Source organism: Elephas maximus, chromosome 13 (genome assembly GCF_024166365.1).
Source record: "Elephas maximus indicus isolate mEleMax1 chromosome 13, mEleMax1 primary haplotype, whole genome shotgun sequence".
In the NCBI taxonomy this organism is placed as follows: Eukaryota; Metazoa; Chordata; class Mammalia; order Proboscidea; family Elephantidae; genus Elephas; species Elephas maximus.
In genome coordinates this window covers 79349429-79367642 of record NC_064831.1, presented here as the reverse complement: position 1 = coordinate 79367642, position 18214 = coordinate 79349429, and the positions used below count along the sequence as shown (strand labels likewise).

The window sequence follows — 18214 nt, the reverse complement described above, 5'->3', positions numbered from 1 at the left end:
TACTTCCAAAAATTAGCCAGATAAAACCCTATGGATCACAGTAATGTAATCCAGAGGATCGGGAGGCATTTCATTCCCTTGGGGTTGTCATAAGTCAGGGGCCTACTTGACAGTAGGCAAGCACCACATATATAGGACTATGTCATCTGTAAAAAGGGATAGTTTTACTTCTTTCTTCCCAATTTTTACATCTTTTATTTCTTTTTCTTACCTAATTACTCTGAGTAGGACTTCCAGTACAATATTGAATAGCTGTGGTGAGAGCAGGCATCCTTGTCTTGTTGCTGATTTTAAGGAAAAACTCTCAAACTTTCCCCATTAAGCATAATGTTAGCTGTGGGTTTTTTGTAAGTGCCTTTTATCAGGTTGCAGTATTTCCTTCTATTCCTAGCTTGTTGAGTTCCTTTAATCATGAAAGGATGTTAGATTTTAGGGAGCTTAGAAAGTTTGCTTAATGTTATGAATCTTGTAAGAGACTGTGTTTGCTTGAATTCATTTCTATCTGACCCTAAGGCTGAATTTCTTTTCTTTTATGATACGCAGGTTTTACAATGACTAATGAAAACAAAAGCAAGATAATTAATGATATACACATACTGGTTGTGACTTTAACAGAGATGGGGTTAAATGTATAATCTAAAACTTATTTAATCTTATGAGTTTTCTTATTAGCTTCTTTCTCTATATAGTTCTTAAAAGTACATATTTGTGTACACGTGTGTCTGTGTGTTCGTGTGTAAATTTTAAAGTCCGAATGACCTTGGCTCATTTTGGCCCAGAAACAGCCCTTAATTGTTTTAATACTATTCAGGGAGATCAATGCATGGGATCACAGGTTGAATGCATTCCAACCCAGGGAGATAACAATTCAAAAGCAAAAGATGGAAAAGATTGCAGACAGAGAGCAGTAAAAGTGCATTTTCTTCATGCTGCATTTACTATTTGCGAAGTGTTACCAGCTAATAATCACAAAAGTTAACCTAGAAGAATTCCTATTTTACAAGTGACTCCATGAGAGCCCAGGGAGTCAAAGTGACTTGCTCACTGCCGTTAAATGATTTACCCATTGCCAGTCAATATGGGGATCTCATTCGCCTCTGCCTCAGGCTCAGCCAAATGAACAGCTGGTCTCTTGCCTATGGAACTATAAATACCTGAAAACAGAATAGGCTATCAGCAGTTGGAAAGGGGTTTCAATGAAAAAACTCGCTCCTCTTACTCTCTATCAACTGTAGCTTTTTGCAGCTCTTGCCTTTTTTGTTGTTTTTTTAAATCTAAAAAATGAAATGCAAAGAAAACCTTTGACTTTTCCCAAACAGGAAAGATTATTTTTATTTAACAAGGGTTCAAATTGCCTGGCATTGGTGTTTTAAGTTAATTCAATAGCTTTTCATTAATTTTTAGAGCATTACTTTTTTCTCTCTGTTTTTATCTGATGCTATTGGCTTTCTCTTTATTAAGTACTCTGTGACCTCTGTGTTCCTTATCAAAGAAAGAGACCTTTAGTATCGGTGTTCAAGGCCATTTCACCTTTGAGACTTAGTAGAGGAAAACAAAACAATGGCAACAATAACAATGGCAACGGAAGGAGGAGGGAGGTGGGGGAGGGAGGAAGGAAATCTCTACACAGAAGAAGAAACTGAGTTCATGATATTCAAACTGTTGTTGTTATTAGCTGCCATCAAATTGGCCCTCAACTCATGGTGACCCCACACAGAATGAAACAACATGCTGCCCAGTCCTGTACCGTCGCTGCCATCAGTGGTGGCTCAGACTTGTGATGCACTGGAATTTCACTGGCTGATTTTCAGAAGTAGATCATCAGGGCTTTGTTTCTAGTCCTTCTTTGCTGAAACTTGCTGGACTTCATAGCAAAACGCACCCTCCACTGACAGATGGGTGGCAGTTATGCCTGAAATGCGTTGTTTGGAATTGAACCCAGGTCTTCTGCATGGAAGGTGAACATTCTACCACTAAACCACCAATGCCCCTGTATATTCAAACCAGGATGTCCCTATGTGGATAAAAAGAATTGTGGAAAGCTTACATGTTTGGGTCTTAAAATCCTGAACTTAGATGACTCTGACATGGACAACCAGAGCAACTGACAAGGATAATGAGATAGGCAAAATGTGGAAAAGTTGACAGAAACTTAAAATCATCCCCTTTGTTCTATGTCAGAGTCATCTAAGTTCAGGATTTTAAGACCCAAACATGTAAGCTTTCCACAAGAGAAGCAAGGCAAGAAACCTAGACACAGTTCACCACATCCAAGATGAAAGAGTCTATCGTGGCTTTGGTTGTCCAAAAAATTTCCATGAAGCCCTCATTTTAGTACCCAGCATAATTTTTGTCAAGGACATATGGCTTAGATTCATGGAAGCTCAATTCTGGTTCCAAAGTATGCTTGCTGACAACCAATTCTGTGACTCTGGGGGAGTTGCTTAACCTTTTTAATCTCATATTTCTTAGCTTTAACATTAAAGATCTCTAAATTCCTTTCAGCTCCGATATCCTATGTTTGTTCCCCAGGCTATAGCCATTGACACCCTCAGATTCCAACATGGGCAGTAATGTTGGAACCCTGAATTCAAGACACAAAAGGGAAGGTTGTTGTGTGTGGCTAAGTGGCATAAAGCTTTTATTTAACTGAATATAAATTAAATTTTTTCTTGAGGCTTATTGAGTAGGTATTACAGGAACAGAAACTTAACAGTGTACAGGAAACAGAAAAGAGTTATAAGCAAATAATGAGAAAATGAGAGGGAGATAAAGGAGGTGTGCTCAGAAGGAAATGTCACAGATTTGGTGGAGGAAGGGTGTCAAACTGACTTCAGACACCAGAAGTAGAACCTGGTGCAGGGTGAACCTTTAAAAAGAGGGCTGAAGTTTTCTTATCAAGAATCTCAATATGTACTGTTTTCTATTTCTGGAGATGGATGCTTCAAGGAAAATGAGATGTGATTTATTTTTGCTTGGTCACTTCACAGTCTTCAGAGAGGTTGCCCAACCAGACCTTAAGTATGTCATCGTAAGAAAAAAAAAAAACCTTCAGTTATGTGATAGCTCATCACAGATTTGCTGAGTCTCTTGGTGGCAGGAGATGTGCCTTTTGGAAAATGGAGATAATTTAGTCAGCTTAAGCCAGTATCGTTTCAGTCTAACAGATACGGAGACTAAATTGGAGTCAAGATGTTTATGATGACTTGATATTCATCATTTTGTTATGTCTTTGAGTCAGGGAAGTTGATTATTTCCCTGTGCTTTGCCATTGTGTGACAAAGTAAATTCAATAGATCGATAGAAAAATGATAATAGAATATCATGTACCTGGATATGTGCTAAGATTTGGTATGCATTATTTCAAATATGGCAAGCTGTAGAAAATCTTAATTATGATTATTATCATATTATTAATTTTTACTTTATGGCTGAATAAACAGAAGCTTAGGATGCTAAATATTTGATAAAGAAGTCATGACCATATGGCTAATTCATGATTCGACGTTCTGTGAATCCAAAACTCTACTCTTTTTTATGTTTCTGAAATGTAATGCAAATTACTATATGAAAATGTATCCATAAAAGTTTCCAAAATGAGTGAGGAAATTAGATCATAATATATAATCTGTAAATCAATGTCCTTTACCAAAATGTGACACTTCAAAGTTCAGTGCAAAGATCACAACATCCTGGGTGTTAGAGAAACACACTGCACATGCAGATATGATCCAAAATTCTGTACCTTCCTACCACTAAGGATTTAAGACCATGAAGCAAAACTAAACTATCTTTGACATTGTTCATATTGTTCACTCATTTAATTACTTGGATATAATGAAGACTGAGTAAAAAAAAAAAATCTTCTGTCCTCAGACATTTTTTTTTTTTTAATTCCCAAGAGATACATTATGATCAAAGTAATTCTAATTTGTTTGTTGTTAGGTGCCGTCAAGTCAGTCCCAACTCATAGTGACCCTGTATACAATAGAACAAAACATTGCCCCGTTCTGCGCCATCCTCACAACGGTGGCTGTATTTGAGCCCACTGTTGCAGCCACTGTTTGAATTCATTTCACTGAGGGTCTTCCTCTTCTTCTCTGACCCTCTATTTTGTCAAGCATTATGTCCTTCTCCAGGGACCAGTCCCTCATTCACTATTTTCAGGTGTTTCTATTTATATTGATAGCAATTCTATGAAGGCCTTTTTTTTTAGATGGAAACTGAAATGGTGAAAGAGTGAAATAGGTATGCGCACAGGCATCCGGGTCTGCCAAATCACCTCTCTGGATTTATAACAGATATTCCAGGCAGAATGCCATTATATCCGATAGAATAATTGCTACTAACTGTATCTGCAACACAGAGTTTGTGTCTTCCTCGAGACCCCATGTTTTGTTAGTGACAGAGATGAGAATAGGGTCAAGAATATTAAAGTGCCTGAAGGAGTTGGCATTTATAAAGCCAGTGCTGGCAAAACAAAAAGCTTATCTAGTTACTGTTTATGCATGAATGCAACTAAGGAAGGGAAGGTAGGCCACTTGGAGGTGCAAGTGATGGTTGCTTGAGCAGGGAGATTGTCACTGACCCCTGGCAGGCTTCTTTCCTCCCTTTATAAAGAATGATTTTCAGACTGAAAAGAAGAGGAGGAGGAAGAGGAAGAAGACAAGGAGGATTAGGAGCTGGAAGAAGAGTACAAAACGTGACAAAAAGAAACAGATGTCAAAGATGGGAGATAGAATTTTAAGAGGATGTGTGTTACTCTAAGTGAATTCGGGGCTTCGGGATGGAATGGATTAGAATGTCATTCTGAGATAATACGAAAATTGGGTTATCCAACCCCTGTCAAAGATCTTGAGGAGACATGGATAAATGGACAGAGATGTTTGAAAACTGAAGTTTAACAAATATTATTTTACTGCCCCAAACTGAGAAAGAGGTATAGTCTCTCAAATATAGACAAGTGAGTGTCATGTAGATATTAGGAAAGTATAGAAGGATTATCAAGGAGGCTTATTAACTACATAGAAAGGAACTGGAGTCACTAAGAAGCTATCAAATATTCTCTATGAAAGAAAAATGCTCAGACTAATTTTTCTTATAGTGTATTGAGATATACTTGTTGGACAATAAACTGCACATATTTAAAATATTTAATTTCATGAGTTATGACATATATACATACACCCACAAAACCATTGCCATAGTCAAAATTACAGTCATTGCTATCATCCCCCAAATGTCCTTGAGTCCCTTCATAATCCATCCCTCACCCCACGCTCTACTCCAGGATCCTCAGGCAATCACTGATTTGTTTTCTGTCCCCATAGATTAGTCTGTGTTTTTTATATATATATCATATAGTCTGTACTATTTCCCGCCTTCAGCTTTTTTTACTCAGTATAATAGTTTTGAGGGAGCCCTGGTGGTACCAAAAGGCTGGTGGTATGAACTCACCAGCCACTCTGTGGCAGAAAGATGTGGCAGCCTGCTTCCTTAAAGATCACAGCCTTGGAAACCCTATGGGGCAGTTCTGCCCTGTCCTATAGGATCACTATGACTCAATTGACTTTATGGTAACCAAAACCAAAAGGACTGTTGCCATCAAGTCAATTCTTGGGTAAAATGATTTTGAGATTTATCCATGTCCTAGCTAATTTGATTTTTTAAAGGATTACTAGCCAGTAGATCAAGAAAATGTAGCAGAAATTGTGACCTTGGTTTCCAACCAGATTCTGTTTCTCTAAAATTCTGAGATGGATCAGCCCTAACTTGAACCATTTTCGGTAGTTGCTCCCTGTACCTGGTATGCATTTCCTCCAGATGCTTGCATAACTGGCTCCTCTTTTGTATTCAAGTCTCAGTTTAAATGTCATAATCTCAGTTTAAATTTCACCCTCTCAGCAAGACTGTTCCTGACCACATTGCCTTAAGTAGCATTCTCAGTTACTATTACTACAACACCTGTAGTTGACTATCATCTGTCTCCCCATCTAGAATGTACAAATCATGAGAGAAGAAATTTTTCCTGTCGTGTTTAAAGCTGTATTCCTGGTGCCTAGAACAATACTTGATTCAATAGGAGGTAATCAATTAATAGAGAAATAATCTTTGCAAGCCTCTTATATGTTTTTGGAAAATTAATAGAGTACCAGTAGCCCTGATGGCACAGTGGTTTAGAGCTCGGCTGCTAACTAAAAGGTCAGCAGTTCGAATTTACCAGCTGCTCCTTGGAAACCCTATGGGGCAGTTCTACTCCTATAGGGTCTCTATGAGTCATAGTAGACTCAATGGCAATTTTTTTTTAATGTACTAAAAAAAACCCACTGCTGTCAAGTCAATTCTGACTCATAGCGACCCTATAGGACAGAGTAGAACTGCCCCGTAGAGTTTCCAAGGAGCACCTGGCAGATTTGAACTGCTGACCCTTTGGTTAGCAGCCATAGCACTTAACCGCTATGCCACCAGGGTTTCCTAATGTACTAAATAGGAGCCTAAATAAGAGTATTATTCAATGTTGTTATTATTAATTGAAAACATAAAATAAAAATATACTGATTAATGAATGTTTATCAACCTGGAGGGGGATTTATGCTCAGATTTACTGAGTTCTGTCCTACTCAATAATTTTTATTTATTAAAAATAAAGTGAAGCTGTAACTATAGAAACAATGACTGTCCATTTCTGTATAACGTGAAGTGATCGCATATAATGATGATATAATCAATATTCTAAAATGTATTTACAGATTGACATTATAGCACTAAAATGATGAAATTGCATAAGGAAAGATTCTGCTCATAGAACCCACAACCAAGAGCGTAACTCGCTGGGAAGAGTACACAGCAATCTAGGTGGGAGTTGTTGAAATGTGCTGAAGTTCTAATGGCAGTTCAGTAGTTTTGGCAGAGGTATGATATCCAGAATTGGATGGGAAAAGGTTTTCTTCTGCTTTTCTCTGGTCAACACAAAACCAAAAGTATTATATTTCACTCCTGAACCAAAATTTAAAAGAAACAAACACTGAAATGGTTTCAGTGGATTACACTCGTAATGGTAAGAAGAGTGAGGTAAAATGTGCGTGTAAGGAATGGTAGAGGGAAAGGCAGTGCTCATTATGTTGGCTGACTTGAGATAGTTCCCTTTTGAAGAGGAATTAACTAGTTCTGACTGACAGAAAGCAGAGAACTAATACCCGTTAAGCTCTAATAATAACTAGTTTGCTCAGGAAGACTTTCTGATCATCAAAGGTGCCCAGAGATAGACTGGACTCTTACTGGTTTTCAGGCACTTGCAGGTTTTGTAAAAGCCTTTGTGGAAAAGACTTAAACCTGTAAATTGCTACTTGGGTGATAGCATATTTAGAGTCTGCAGAAATTCTAAGATTTATATGGAAACATCTTTTTCAGTGTGGTAAATATGTATGTAACAAAACATTTGCCGTTTCAACATTCTTCACACCTAGAATTTAATGACATTAATTGCGTTTCTCATGTTGTTTGATGTCACCATTATCCATTTCCAATTTTTTTCCATCACGCTTAACAGAAGCTCAGTGTTTTCTAAGCAATTAGTCTCCCTTTCCACCTCCTTCCTGCCACTGGTAACCTCTAAGAAACTTAGGCCTGTAGACACCTGCCTAGTAAAATCAAACATAATAAAGAAAGCTCTTCATTTTACTTAATTCATTGGGGAAGAATATAATTCATTCACCCTTGACAGAGGCGAACCCCTGAATTCTTCTCTAAATTCTTTATTGCTATTTTTTTTTTTTTTTTTTTTTGTCCACTGCAGAAGTAAGTTTGAAGAGTGGCTGTGTGGCAAGAACTTGGGACTTGTTTGAAAATGTATCTTGCGTCATTACGTGGGCAAAGGAAAATGGTTGTCTTAAGTCAGAAAGGTGTAGTTTGTGGTAGGGTATCAGAGGTGGTGTTGAAGGCAAAGGTTTATAGAGGCCTCACCACAGAAGCACATTCTTTGTTCTTCCCTTTCCATCAAGTTGAGTGGTTTTGTATAGAGGCTTGGTGGGAGGGTACTGTCCAACATCAGGGGTGCTGAACTGCAGAACTCGAGAGAACATCTAAGCAATCTCGCTAGTAATGGAACTGCAGGCAGTAAGATAAGCTTACCCAATTTATTTATTTAGGGATTCCATTTTTTTAAACTGTATTATTACTTAGAGGAAACAGCTATTGGTGTATCTTCTATAAACAGATTTATTTCAAATTGTAAGAAGCACAAAACATAGTAATCCATATTACGTAGCAGGAGGCATTTTTTCTGGACAGTTTTCCTTATTAGCAAGAAGTGGAGACAAAGGAAGAACAAAGACATATTTGTTATGTGATATGGAAGCAAAACTGTTTCGAAATAATACTGCCTTGTAGTGTATTCCTGGAGGTACTGACAGCTCTTTATAAGGCAAATGAACGTTTCAGCTAGAGTTTGCAATCGAAACCCAAGGCTAATTATAAAATATTCTTTTATCCCTCAGAAAACTGCAGGGGGCACGAGCGAGCTTGTGTAAGCACTAAGAACCTGGATTTCACTGGGTGCTTTTTAAATCTTCCAACTTGTGATTATTATTTTTCAGCACTGAATTAGTGAATCATTTTACATAGTGCCATTATGTAACATAAAATGATACTTTGTTTCTCTGCATTGGCCAATTACTGGGTGGAGAAAATTGGACTCCTGAAAAGCACATGTGTGCATAGTTTGGCAGATTACAGGAAAGCCTTGTAAAATACTCCCAGATGTTTGATGCAAGAGAGGGAAAATGCCAGGAACAAGGAGCAAATTGAAATGGGTTTGAAGTATAAATCTATTGATATAAAAGCTCTGAAAACAAGATCATATACACAAAATCTCCCTGGAAGGTTAATAATTATAGAGTTTTACCATATTAAACCAATGTGTCCCTTTCCTTTCTCCCTTCTGCCTGAGGTTATTGTAGAAAATATTATAGAACATTTTTTATTAATCTTTCACAAATAGTGCATTAATGATGAACTACCTCATCTTTTAAGCACAAGTGCCACAGGACTGCATGTGGACAAAATGCAGCTTGGGAGCATTCTCAGGGGCTAGACACTGCATCCTATCATCAAGGTTGCCTTTTACTTAAACGTTGGTAAGTTGGTGCCTGGTAAGAATTTTGTTATTCAAAAGTTGAAGCATCATAACTACAGCTCTTTTTAAACATCAAAAGGCAAATTTGACTCTATGGTAATTTTCCCCCCTTTAGGGGGGAAATCTTTTGGTATGAGGTTTCTTAAAATTGACCATAGTAGAGCTAGACAAGGTAAGGGTTGTAAAATTGGCCTTCTTTGAATGCCATGAGTGTCCTTGAGTCAGCCAGTGTCCTAGCAACAAACAGATGACACATGACAAAAGAGTTATTGGGAAGAGTTTAATGGAGAGACAAGGGCAAGACTAAGAAAACCAATAAAAAATCGTGCGTCCACTTAGGACTAGCAGTAAGGGGAAGATGGTATCACATTTAGTGAGGCAGAGGAGTAGAATGAGGGAAGAGTAACCCTACCTGTGATAGCTGTGGAAGAGGCACTCTCTGATGGGAACTGTGGGTTTAGGTAGGCAGTGCAGCTACAACCAAACAATGGCTTTACAGTGAAGGAGTTGGGAAAATAAATACCACATATCTCTCTCTCACCAACTTCTGACCTCCTGATTATGCCACAATTTGGTTGAACCTAACCAGAAGTCCAAGGCAAGGGAGCTTGGTTGAACCACCCTTGGGATCAGTCTCCTGGAACACAGAACAGGATGGAGAAAGATAAAACAATGGACCTGGAGGGGAAAATGGAGACTTTACAGCACATTTATTATTTTAGTTACTTGTTGTTTGCAATACTCCCCTGCAAAAATTATTAGTTTTCCCATTTGTATAGTAAGGATACCGAGGTTCAGAGTGGTTGAACAATTTGTCCAAATTTAAATAAGAATCTGACTTCAAACTCTGTCTTCTTTCTCCTGTACCATGCTGCTGTTTTCCCCCAGTGTCTCCAATGATGATCTTTAGGGTGGACCATCCACAGAAGGAGGAAAGTATTGTTTTCTCTCCCATCTCCATTTTTGGAATTTTACTCGGTATGATGGTTCATTTTAGGTGTCGACTTGGGTAGGCTATGATTATCGGTGGTTTGCCAGATACTAGGCGGGTTGTTGCTCCGTAACGTAATGTAATGCAATGCAATGCAATACAATGTAATCACTTTCGATAATGTGATCAACCAATCGGTTGAAAGAGAGGTTTCCTTGGAGTGTGGTCTGTTTCCAGAACACGGATGGATATTCTGGTGGAACTTGCTGGCTCACCTCTTGATCCTGTACGCTTCTCATCGCCTGACCTCTGGATCTTAGAACTTAAGCCTGCAGAACTCTCTGGCCTGCTGCCTGACCTATAGATTTTGGATTTGTCAGCCCCCTTAATCCTGTCAGCCAGCAGAGGTCTCCAGCCTACTGCCTGACATACAGATTTGGCACTTGCTAGCCCCCACAATAGCCCCCACAATAGCATGAGACATTTCTTTGAAGTAAATTTCTCTCTCTCTCTCTCTCTATGTAGATATGTCTCCTTGGTTTTACTTTCCTAAAGAGCCCAACAAAGACACTTGGTATATAGTGGTTATAATTACTGGCAAGATACTAGCATGATGAACAGAAGTAACTCATCAGCACTGCTCAGGCAAGGAAGCCCAATCCTACTGTTACCTATCCTGTCCTTTGTCTGTTCCTGTAGTTTCTCTGGGATTCCTAACAAAAAACAAAAACAAACCCATTGCTGTTCAGTTGGTTCCGACTCATAATAACCCTATAGGACAGAGTAGAGCTGCCCCATAAGGTTTCCAAGGACCGGCTGGTGGATTCAAACAACCACTGTGCCACCAGGGCTCCAGGACTTCCTAACAAGACACCAGGAATAATTTGAGCCAAGGTTCTGGGTAAGCACTGAAAAATGTCATCCTGGAAACCTGTTGCCAATAGCAGAATGAATTTTTAAGGCACATTGTAAACGTTGTAGACATACCACCGTCCAAATATTATAGATTTATTTAATATGCTGATTTTGTTGTTTATGCAATTTAGATGTTTTGTGAGCTTTTCCTACTCAGATGAGAAAAAATATCAGTTTTTAATAATTCAGTGGAAGACTCTAAAACTTTTTTAAAAATAGTAAAATTGGAAAAGCCAGAAATTTTAATCCTAGAAAGCAGGAAGATAAAGTATTATCAGGTGACATATTGTTCATATTTTATTTTTTAACTTTTTATTTTTAAATAATTTTACCTCACAGAAAAGTTTCAACAATAATGCAAAATACCCATACACCTTCATTGATATTTATCAACTGTAAATATTTTGTCACATTTGACCTCTCTCTCTCTCTCATAGGCACACACACACCCCCGCATACATGTACACACATACTATTAACTTTTTTCCTGAGCCACTTAAGAGTAAGTCCAAGCCATAATTCTTGTTTATCTCTAAATATTTTATTGCATATTTCTTAAAGGCTATTTCTGTACATAATCACAGTACAATTACAAAAATTAATGGTAACTGATACTGAACAAATACTCTATAGACATTATTCAAGTTTTTAATTTTTCCAGTAATGTCCTTTAGAGCAAAAGAAAGGAAATATTCCTGGGCTCAGGATTCAATTCAGAATAATAAATTGCATTTAGTAGGCAAATCTCTTCAGTCTTCTTTAATCTAGAACCATTCTTTAGTCGTACTTTGTTTTTCATGACCTTGTCTTTTTTTTTAAGATTTCAGACCAGTTATTTTGGAGAGTATCTCTCATTTTGGGTTTGCCTGATGTTTTCTCATATTAGATTTAGACTATGCACTTTTGGCAGGAATGTCACAAAAACAGCGTTGTGTCTTTCTCTGCGCCTCACATGAGGAGGTTCATGATGTGTGTTTGTCCCTTTACTGGTGATGTTAACATTGATCACATGCTTCAGGCATGTCAGACAAATTTCTCCACTAGAAAGTTACTGCTTTCCCTTTGTAAATCACTATGCATTTTGTGGGAAGATGCCCTGAGACTATATAAGTGATGCATTTCTGATCAGTCATTTGCCCATTAGTTTTACTATCCATAGATGACTTTTTCATCTGTAACAATTATTACTATGGTGTATGCCAATGTGATTTTCTGATTCCATCAATCCCTTTACATTTATTAGTTGGCATTCTGCTGAAAGGAAGAGTAATTTCTATTCACACATTTAATTATGTATGTATGTGTATATGCATATATATATGCATGTGTGTATTTAGATCTGTATGGATTCATGGATTACAATTTTCTTCGATGGATTATAATCTTTTTTTTTTAATGGCCAATGTTTTATTGTACATATTTTACCACAATAACCTTTTAAAAAATGGCGTATAATTACCCATGGCAGATGGCTTTGCTTCAGTACCCTGTGGGTCCTCACTGTAACTCCCCTCTGGAGCTTGTATCTTTTCCCACCACTGACACCTCCAACACTATAGAGTCTGCCAGACCATATGGTCCAAGCAGCAGGGATATGTGTCACTTGTCCTGAAGCCTGGACCTGCTGTAGAGCCCTTGCCTGCTCATGGCCCCTCTCGAAGCAATCAGCCTTTTATGTAACCTGGTAAAATGGCAGAAGCAGTAGACTTAGGTATGGAACGGGCTGCCTCCAGAACTTGGAGAATCCCCACTCTCCAGCTATTGTGCATCTTTCTTTGTGGGGATAGGTACAAGATGTAATAATTTGTCTTTTACTTCAGAGGGGAGGTCTCAGCGTACCTCTGATTACTGAAGCCTAAAATTTTTACTGATGTGGCAGGTCCCTGAATCTTTACAGGGTTTATCTTCCATCCTCTGGAAAGCATGTGCCTTACCAAGGCCTCCAGTGTGCTAACCACCTCTTGCTCATCTGACCCAATCATCAACGTAATGGAACAATGTGAAATGCAGTCTGATATGTGTTCTGGAATAAGGACATACAGATGATCTAGATATCTTCAGACTACATTGTGACAGAGGGCATGAGTATTAATATAGTCCTGAGGTAAAACTGTAAATGAATATTGTTGTCCATTCCACATGTGTGCAAACTGTTTCTGATCCTCTTTTCTAACTGGAATAGAAAAGAATGCATCCACCAAATCAATACCCACACGCCATGTCCTTGAGGCCTTGTTAATCTGCTCCAACAAAGATACCACATCTGGCATGGTGGCCATGCTGGGGGCTACTAGTTGAACTTACAGAATTCTACAGTCATCTTCCAGAGGTCATTCCACTTCTGAAGGGGTTAGGCTGGTGAGTCATACAGAGATATGATGGGCACCCTTTGGATCCTCCAGGGTGGCACTCATCTTTGCTATTCTCCTTGGGATGTGGTATTGTTTTTAATTTATTGTCTTGACTGGGGGTGAAGGGAGTTTCTGAGGCTTCTATTTGGTCTTCCTCACTGTGATGGCTTTGACCCTAAGACTAAGGGCTCAATGTGGTGGCTGCACCAATTGCCAAGTATCGAGCCTGATTCTACATTTGGGAACTGAGAATGACTATTGAGTGGTTTCACGAATCCAGTGCCCTCACTGTAATCTGCACATTGGCAAGGGCCTCATTTATTACCTGAATTCCATATGCACCCACTCTGCAATGGTGGTTCATGGTAATGCTTTGGGTCTCTGGGTATCAGTGTCAGCTCAGGCCTTGTATCCAACTGTACACAGTTACCTGAGCAATTGGCTGTGATTTCCTTTAGGAAGGCCTCGGGGTATCGTTACCAGATACAGTTGCCAGAGGGTTGCAGGATCCTTCCTCCAGGCACCAATCCACCTCCTCAGTTAGTGGGCCTGGTTCTAAAACTGGTTCAGGTCTGGCAACTGACTGAGAAAGGAGATTGTGACTTTTATTGGGATGACCATCCTCAGCCTCCCAGTCATCCATCCTTGGTTTTTTCTGGTGGAAGCAGCTAAGTAGTATCATCGTAGGCTGCACGTCTGTTTTGCTCCTAGGGATATTTCGTTCTACTAACTCTCTGTGGATTAGGTCCCCTTGGCTGTCCCTCCAACCTTGCTGGTCATTGTACTTGGGACCTGACTTATGATGGTTAAGCACCTTCTCCTGGCTTCTATCTGTTCATGGTTGCATCAACCCATTGCTAAATAAGCCAAGACCTTACAGCCTCTCCTACATCAGGTCAATTCTGTAGCAGAGGGCTGTTTTAGAAATGGTATTGCCTTTGGACATGTTGTCCGGAGGGATCCATCCCTGGAGAAGGACATCATGCTGGGTAGCGTACAGGGTCAGCAGAAAAGAGGAAGACCTTTAAGGAGATGGATTGACACAGTGGCTGCAACAGTGGGCTCAAGCATAACAAATATTGTGACCATGGTGCGGGACCGGACATGTTTTGTTCTGTGGTACATAGGGTCGCTATGAGTCGGAACCGACTTGACGGCACCTGACAACAACAGTGCCTTCTCATCAGCACATTCCTTATGGATTTGGTGAATGGTATGTCCTGGGCTTCCGGTGAAACAGAACTGTCTGGTGGTCTTCCGGCCCATACATAGTATATCCATTCCAGCTGCCCACTTACCTGAGCTTTATAACCCCTTCTTCCATGGTCTGTGCAGCAATTCAGGCATTTCAATGCCACTTGGAGTGGGCCATTGCTTTCCCCATGCTTCTAGAAACCGTTGTAATAGTGAGTTTACATCATCACTTAGCATCCTCACCAGGGTATTGAATCATGTCCTCTAACCTCTAGGATTTTGTGACCTGTTCCTTGAATAAGCACTGTCAGAGTCAGAATCTAATCTCACGTGTATGCCCCTAGATTCTGCTTGTATGTGCTGCCTTGGTCTCCCCACCAGGTCCCCTTCCTCATGAATCAGTCCTGGCATATAATGGGGTATAATGTGACTTAACCCCATTTACAGGCCTAACTGAAAGGGCCAGGGTGGGAAGTGAGAAAGATGATGGAGGGGTGGCAGGGCAGGCCATGATGGTGGCATGTGCTGCATTGTGGGGGAGAGGTCTCTACCACCTTTCAGAGGGGCAGGGGTGGGGCAGAGTGGCTCTTGCAGGGATGAGTAGGCTGTGTCTACAGGCCCAGAAGGGTCAAAAGAGTCTACTTCAATGGGTTATAATCTATTAGTATCACTTATTCTGACGCTCAAATTGTCCTAAATTTGTTCAGTGAGCATCCTTTCAAGATGGTTCTTGTCTCCTTTGACACATCTCCATCACTCAATAAGCACATCTTTATTTTCTGGCACAGCAATATATTCTACTATATATTCTAATATATCTTGTACTTTCCCTGACCCATCCCTGGAATCACCCACTTTTCCAAGAATCCCTGGCTCCTTTTTGTAAAGGTGGTATTTAGAAAACAAGTCCTGGGTGTTAGGTATGTATGTTACATTTTCAGCAAATTGGGCTAACAATATACGTACACATCTTTCTCAAAATGATCTTTCTGTAAACAAAGAATAGTTGAAGCAACAATATAGTGTTGTTCTTTAGAAAATACGTAAACGTTCAGCATTCACACTCTGAGTTATAATCGGAACCCACACTTTTTAGCTGAGGGAAATTAGGACCAACAAAAAACAGGTGACACAACAAGAGTATACGCAAGCCTTTTTTTTTTTTTTTTGCTACCTTGACATTCCATTTTCTTGCCTCAAATACTCCTGATTTTCCTTCACTCATGTTTCATTGTTTTCAGACAAATTTCTACATGAGATGTGGTTCATCATCGGGAAACTTGATGTCAACACATTTTTCGTTAAATCAGTTTATCCAAGTGAAAACCTGAATGTTTGAGGTGTTCCTCTAGCATCAGAGTGGAAACCCAAGAGAGATAATCAGAATCAGTAGGCTTAGGAACCATGGGCAGTGCTCTGGGCCTGACTGAGCATTCCTTCCCACTGCTCTTCCCAGGGAGTGAGGGGCTGGAAGAGTTGCCCCTTCACTGAGTCCTGTGCCCATTTCCCACGAGAATTCCAGGTGCATATTAACAGTTTAACTTTGTTAAGGTGTCAGCCTCACATCATTTACATGCCATTACCCACAATGCTTTTTCATTTTGTGCTTGCTTTGAAAATCAAATGACAGCATTCTGCTGGGAGGATTTCATCCTGTATGTTCTTTGTAAAGCAAAGAAGCGCAGCAATTATCACTGAGAATGGAAAGAAAGAGGATATATTTTTCATATTTGGTTCTTATTTTGTGTATGTATGTGTGTGTTTGTGTGTGTGTGTGTGTGTGTTGGGAGGTTGTATTGGAGACAGTAGATAGAGGGCAGAGAAATAACTTGTAATTCTGGTTCAGTGTGCTCATAATACTGATCAAGAGGTGTCAATAATTCCAGACATGCATGTGGAAATAGTAGAATTGGCACTGGTTTTAAAAATGTCCAAGCAGAATTGTGCTAGTGTGTGCCAAGATTTGTTGTTACTGTTGTTAGGTATCCTTAAGTCAGTTCTAACATATAGTGACCGTATGTATAACAGAACAAAATATTGCCTGGTTTTGCACCATCTTCATAATAGTTGCTATGTTTGAGCCCCTTGTGGCAGCCACTGTGTCAATCCAGTGCTAAGGTGTGTATCATCAGAAGCCCGGATGAACCAAGATTCGATTATTGAAACAACAAGAACTTTACACTCAAGTGTTGAGACTAACATAGGTGCAGGTTGGCATGAGTGATCTGGAGAGACATGGGAGAGAGCAGGTGAAGAGAGCCAGATAGAATGTTAAATGCAAATCCCTTCTCATCCCTTTCCTATCCTTTCCTTCTCTTCCCTCCTCTTTGTTACTCTTCCCTTCTCTTTTCCTCCCATACCCCCCTTCTCTCCTCTCTTCTCCTCTCCACTTCCCTTCCCTACCTTTCCTTTCCTTTTTTTGATCTATTTGATCAAGTCACCACATCCAATTATCACCAAATCCTATTATTCCTTCCTCTACCCTACAGCTCATATTAAACAAATTTAAATATCAAAGTGTATTGGGAGGATATAGAGAAGTGAGTAAAAGGAGCTTCTTTTTTTATTTTGAAAACTTAAATTCTAGTAAAGAAGCTATGACAGATATAAAATTAGTACAAGAAAGAACTGAAAAACAACGTATGTGTTATACATATAATCATCTCTAATATACTCATAAAATATTTACTGTAACCAAGTCCATGGAATAGAATTCTAGAAGGAAAGGACATATCTTTCTGTGTCGTTCAGTGCTGTGTGCCCAATTCCTTGTATACTTCTAGACATAATAGTAAGTGCTCAATAAATATTGAATGGAAACTGAGACAAAGCTGTGAATCTTTTTATCACCATTTATTTTCCTTAAAAAATTGTAATAAACTTCACTTTAATCCTTAATTCACTGTACCATTGCTCTGTGGAAACTGGTTTTATCAGGACTGCCAGACAGCTGCCAAATCCACTTTCTTCTTTTCAGTTCTGATTGTACTTTCCTCTTTGCCTCAAGTGGATTATTTCATTGCGTTCTCCACTTTAAGCCCTCTTCTCCACTTACTCTTCTCTCACAATTTACTTTTCTTGCATCTCCTCTAGCTCTTCTCTTGGCAGTGTGAGTGTTCAGTAGTATCTTCCACTTTGTCTTCATCATCTGCTGGTGTTGCCAGAAGTTCCTTACTTGCCTCTCCATTTTCCTGAGGTGACCACATCAAGTTCCTTAACTATGACTATAATGTATGTGCTTCAGAAATCCCCTTTCAGTTTCACAGGTCTATCTCTAATTCTAAGTTTCAGTGTAATTCGTAGGTACTTACTGGGCATTGTGAACATGGTCACTCTTAGGAACGTCATATTCAAAATGTTTGTAGTTGAACTCATTTTACTCTCTAGGCACACATGTAAGTAACTTATTTTTTCTCTTTTGTGTGATGTCTTAGTTAAGGTCATTTTTATCTACCTAACAAGTAGAATTGTTCAAGTTAGAATGCCTAATCTTAGAGGCTAATTTTAATTCACGCAGTTTTTAATGTTATGGCACACTGTTGACATGCCTTAAAGAGTCCCCCTGTGTACAGAATTAAATAACCAGACCTAACTTATGATTCTGAGGGATAACATGCTAGTCTCAGTAAGCCAAAGTGGAGAGGAAATTCTTGACAAAGCTGGTCTTGTTAACCATAATCAAGGTTAAAA

At 39.2% G+C, this 18214-nt stretch overlaps 1 protein-coding gene across 7 annotated transcripts in view; it reads left to right on the top strand.

Annotated features, from left to right (window-relative positions):
• AGBL1 (AGBL carboxypeptidase 1) overlaps positions 1–18214 on the top strand; it is a 1130253-nt gene that overhangs the window by 755114 nt on the left and 356925 nt on the right. The gene's annotated exons all lie outside the window — the stretch shown is intronic.